The following is a 6,000-nucleotide window of genomic DNA, read 5'->3' as shown; positions in this document are numbered from 1 at the left end:
ACTAGGAGAGTTTCCAGCAAAGGAGAATAGGAGAACTGCAAATCTATCTGCTCTGATCTAAGAAAATGGGTTTCAGATGAGACTAAACCAGTAAAAGAACTCTGGCAACATGAAAAAAACAAGCTAGTTTGACATCCCTGAAGGATCACAATAGACCTTACAGCAATGGAACCCAACTAAAAGGAAATTGTCTAAATGTCAGAAATAGAATTCAGAATATGGATGGCAAATAAGATGAGTGGAATTGAAGAGAAAGTTAAAAACCAGCACAGAGAAGCTGTAAAGGACATTGGAAACTAAGAAGAGGGGAGGGTGAGGGATTAAAACGTACCTGTTGGGTACAATGAACACTGTCCTGGTGGCAGGCACACTGAAAGCCCTGACTTTAGCATTATAGAGTATATCCATATAACAAAAAGTTTTGTACTCCCTTAATATTTTGAAAATTTTAAAAAAGAGAGAGAAAAAAATATATATGAACAACAACAACAAAACCCCAAAACAGTTGATCTCATAGAGACAGAGAGTAGAATGATGGTTACCGAGGTTGGGAAGGGTAGCAAGGAGGTGGTGATAAAGTAGGGATGGTTAATGGGTGTAAAAATATAGATAGATAGAATGAATAATATTTTATAGCACAACAAAATGACTATAATCAAGAAGTTAGGGTATGCTTTAAAATAACTAAAAGTAGAATTGGAATGTTCCTAACACAAAGAAATGATAAATGCCTAAGGTGATGGATACCCCCATTACCCTGATTTGATTAATCCATATTATATGCCTGTATCAAAACATCACATGTGTCCTATAAAAATATACAACTTAAAAATAAAAAAATAGGCAGGACATGGTGGCTCACACCTGTAATTCTAGCCCTCTGGGAGGCTTAGGCGGGAGGATAGCTTGAGCTCAGGAGTTTAAGACCTGCCTGAGCACTAGAGAGACCCCGTCTCTACTAAAAATAGAAAAAATTAGCTCAGTGTGGTGGTGCCTGCTTGTGGTCCCAGCTACTCAGGAGGCTGAGGCAGGAGCCCAGGAGTTTGACATTGCTGTGAGCTAAACTGATGCCATGGCACTCCAGCCTAGGCAACAGAGTGAGACTCTGTCACAAAAAAATAAAAATAAAATAAAAAATAAATAAAATAATATAGATGTGCAGAAAAACCCAATCATATGTATCCTATAAACATATACAACTATTATGTACCCATAATAATTCAAATAATTTTTTAAATGGGCAAAGGGCTTCAATAGACATTTCTCCAAAGAAAATATACAAATGGCCAATAAGCACATGAAAAGATGCTCAACATTATTAATTATTAGGAGAATAAAAATCAAAACTGCCATGAATACCAGTTCACATTCATTTGGATGACTATGATTTAAAAGAAATAAATCAGAAAACAAGTATTCGTGAGAATATGGAGAAATTAGAATTGTGTGCATTTCTGATGAGATTATAAAATAGTGCAGCTGCTGTGGGAAATGTATTGCAGTTCCTCAAAAAATTAAACATAGATGGATAACCACATGCAGAAGAATGAAGCTAGACCCCTATCTCTCATCATATGCAAAAATCAAAATGGATTATAGACATAAATCTAAGACCTGAAATTATGAAACTACTAGAAAAGAACATTGGGGAAATGCTTCAGGACATTGGCTTGGGCAAAGATTTTTTGGGTAAGACTTTAAAAACACAGGCAACAAAGAAAAAATAGATAAATGGGATCACATCAAACTAAAAAGCTTCTGCACAGCAAAAGAAACAATCAACAAAGTTTAAAGACAGCCTACAGAATGGGAAGAAGTATTTGCAAACTATCCATCCAACGAGGGATTAATAACCATAATATATAAGTAATTCAACCAACTCAATAGCAAAAAAAACCCCACCCAAATAATACAATTTAAAAATGGTCAAAATATCTGAATAGATATTTCTCAAGAGAAGATGTACAAATGGCCAACAGGTATGTGAAATAATGTCACTAATGTCACTCAATGTCACTAATCATCATCAGGGAAGTGCAAAACAAAACCACAGTGAGATATCATCTCACTTTAGTTAAAATGGCTTTTATCAAAAAGCCAAAAAATAAGAGATGCTGTTGAGAATGCGGAGAAAGGGAAACACTTATACACTGTTGGTGGGAATGTAAATTAGTATAGCCACTATGAAAGAAAGTAAGGAGGTTTCTTAGGAAACTCAGAACTACCATATGATCTAGCAATCCCACTGCTGGATATATATCCAAAAGAAAGGAAATCAGCATATTGAAGACGTATCTGTACCCCTTGTTAATGCAGCACTAATCACAGTAGCCAAGATATGGAATCAACTTAATGTCCATCAATGGATGAATGGATAAAGAAAATGCGGTACAGATACACAGTGGAATATTATTCGGCCTTAAAAGTTATGAAATCTTATCATTTACAGCAACATGGATGGAACTGGAGAACATTATGTTAAGTGAAATAAACCAGACACAGAAAGACAAATGCCATATGTTGTCACTCATATGTGAGAGCTAAAAAAGTGGATCTTGTGGAGGTAGAGAGTTGCTTGGTGGCTACCAGAGGATGGGAAAAGTAGGCAGGAGAGGGGGAGGAAGAGAGGTTGGTTAATAGGTACAAACATACAGGTAGATAGAATGAATAAGAGCTAGTGTTCCATAGTACAGTAGGGTGACTATAGTTAATAATTTGCTGTGTAGTTCAAAATAGTTTAAGGAGGAAGTTGGAATGTTTCCAACATAAAGAAGGGGCAAATGTTTGCGGTGCTGGATTGCCCTAGTTTGATCATTGCATGTTGTATGCATGTATCAAAATATCACATGTACCTCCAAAATATGTACAACTATTATGTATCAATAAAAAATTAAATATAGAGTTAACATATGATCCAGCAAATATACTTCTGGGTATATAACCAAAAGAATTGAAAGCAGGAACTCGAACAGATGTTTGTACACTTATGTTTATAGCAGCATTATTCACAATAGACAAAAGGTGGAAGCAATCCAAGCGTCCATCAATTGGTAAATGGATAAGTAAACTGTGGTCTATCCACACAATAGAATATTATTTGATCACAAAAGGGATAAAGAACCAATACATGCTACAAAAGGGGTCAACCTTCAAAACATTATACTAAGTGAAATAAGCCAATCACAAAAAGACAAATACTGCATGATCCCACTTGTATGAGGTATGCAAAATGGTTAAGTTCATAAAGACAGAAAGTAGAAAGGGGTTGAGGGGAGGGGGAAACAAGATGTTGCTTAATGGACTTAGAGCTTTAATTTTGCAGGACGAAAAAGTTCTGGAATGTTACACAACAATGTGAATATACCTAACACTAATACACTGTGCACTTGGAAAGCATTAAGGTGGGGCCGGGTGCAGTGGCTCATGCCTATAATCCCAGCACTTTGGCAAGTCAACACAAGTCTGGGCAATGTAGCAAGACCCCATCTCTATTAAAAAATTTGGAAAAACAGTTAGTTGGGCATAGTGATGTGCACCTGTGTTCCTAGCTACGCATGTGGTTGAGAGGTGGGAGGATCCCTTGAGTCCAGGGCTTCGAGGTTACAGTGAGCTATGATTGAGCCACTGCTCTCCAGCCTGGGTTACAAAGTGAGATTTTGTCTAAAAAAAAAGTGAAGGTGGTCAATTTTATGTAAAGTGGTGTTCTTTTACCACAATTAAAAAACAAAGAAAAAATAAATGGAGGTTCTACTTTACACCACAGGCAGCAAACTCAAGGATATAATTAGCCACCCAAGAGCTGGTATAAGTTCAAACTGTCAGTAAGTGTAAGAAAGGTCAAAATACAATTATGAGTGATTTTTAACCGAATTTGGGATGTTTTGGTGAAACCCCAGATCTTTAAAAGGATCACTGCTGAGAGAATCATTAGGCTGTCAAACGACCTATCTTTTGGTACATAGAAAAGAGAAACTTCTGGCCTGGGTGATAATAGCTTGGATAGAATGAGACTATTCTTATCTCCCAATAAAATTAAAAGTCTACAACATGCCTATTTAAATATTCAATTGCTTAAATAGCATTACTGTAATAGAAGTTTGTTGAAGCAAAATGACACTGCACAGAGCTTTGTAAAACAACCAAACCAAAATAGTGCTGTATAGTATGTATTTTAAAAACTGAAAGGACCTTTAATCATTATTTTATAGTTCTATATTTTCATGGCAGATGTTGACATTTTACTATTGTTCCAGAATCAAATGTCAAGTTATTCCTGTTCAGAATTTTCCATTTCCATTTTCAAAGAATTCCATCTGCAGCTGTATTTAAAGCAAACTTTTCTGCTTGCAAAACCCCAGCATTTTTAAGTGGGTTTGTAAATAGGTTTGAAGGAATACATGCAAGCACTGGAGACCTGCCTGGGTTAATTAATTCTCTTTTCAGGCATTAGAACCTACACAAGTAGGCCAGCTGGAGGTGAGTGTTTTCTTTGAAAGTGATAATTATATGCTTTACCAATTATTTGCTTTTCCACATATCTCTCAGTGAAATTCCCCAGAATTCACAAACTAAGTATCAGGAGAGGTTTTTTTCCCCTTCCTGGGAAAATGAACATGTAGATGAGCTGAGATAATAATTGTGGATAATACAGATAGTTTGAAGGTCCCAAGGATGCATATAAATAAATACAAAGAGATGACTGTGGGCTTCTGCTAAATATAGCATATAGAAACTGCTATGGCATTGTGAATATGTTATTGTGCTTGAATTCACATTTTCTTTCTTTCTTTTGTTACTTCTAAGATGCCTGGTTTTCACACTTGCCCCTTTCCTTCCAGCAGGGTGAGGAGGTGACTAGCTTCCTGCATCTCCCAGCACGTGTAAAAGCGAGGGGGCCAGCCCCCTTCCATCCCCAGTGGGGAGCACCTTGCCTGGGTATCAGCAGGGGGATGTAGGAAGAGCTAGGACTAAGCTGGGAGCTCCCTGCACAACCGGCCTGTATCACTCTAAAGTGGCCTGCGGGGACTTAGGTGCCAGTTGGAGTCTCATGGTCCTTAGCTAACTAGGGGTCCAGGGTGGACGTGAACTTCCCCTGATTAGCCCGAGGTTGGCGAACAGAGGCCAGATGAGAAAAAGGCTGCCAAAGCAAGACCCCCACCAGCCCATTCCAAGGTTCCTTGTCTTTTAGGGTACATAACAAGTTTTGGTACAAAGGCAATGAAATGAACTGTTTTAGAGATCTCTCTCACAGACCACATGCTTGAGTGCACATCAAGTTATACAAATTTACATAATCTGAAAAATGATCTCTTGAAAGATCTAGAAAGGATTATATTGTCACAACAATCGTGACTTTGGAAGGGGGATAAATTGGTAAAAGTGGAACAACCCTTTTCCAATATGGTCACTCTAGAGACTTCAGACCAGTGGTTGGCAAACTGTGACCTGCAGGTCAAATCCAGTCCATGGTGGTGGTTGTTGTATGGCCTGTGGGTAAGAATAGTTTTACATTTTTTAATAGTTGAAAAAATCAAAAAATAATATTTTATCATGTGAAAATTATACAAAATTCAAATTTCTGTATTCATAAATACAATTTTACTGGAACACAGCCACATTCATTAGTTTCTACATTGCCTTTCATGCTACAGTGGCAGAGTTGAGTAGCTGCAACAAAGATCAGACATAGCACTGTCATTGCTTTGCACTGTTGACGTGTACACTGCAAATCACAATGACACAACTATGACTCGACAATGTTTCCAGTGCTGCATATATTCACTGGAACATGACATATTTTCTATTAGTATTGTGTACTCATCACTTCAAAACAAGAAAAGAAGACAAAAGGGGACCTCTAATGTTGCACTTTTAAGGCACAATGGAGTGTGGATTATTTTGTTAAAAAATTAGATGGCAAAGCATTGTGTATATTAGGCAACAACATAACAATTGTGCTGAAAGAATATAATATATATCACCATTACCAAACTAAACACT

Source organism: Microcebus murinus, chromosome X, assembly GCF_040939455.1.
Source record: "Microcebus murinus isolate Inina chromosome X, M.murinus_Inina_mat1.0, whole genome shotgun sequence".
Classification (NCBI taxonomy): Eukaryota; Metazoa; Chordata; class Mammalia; order Primates; family Cheirogaleidae; genus Microcebus; species Microcebus murinus.
Note: the sequence above shows the minus strand (reverse complement) of the source record.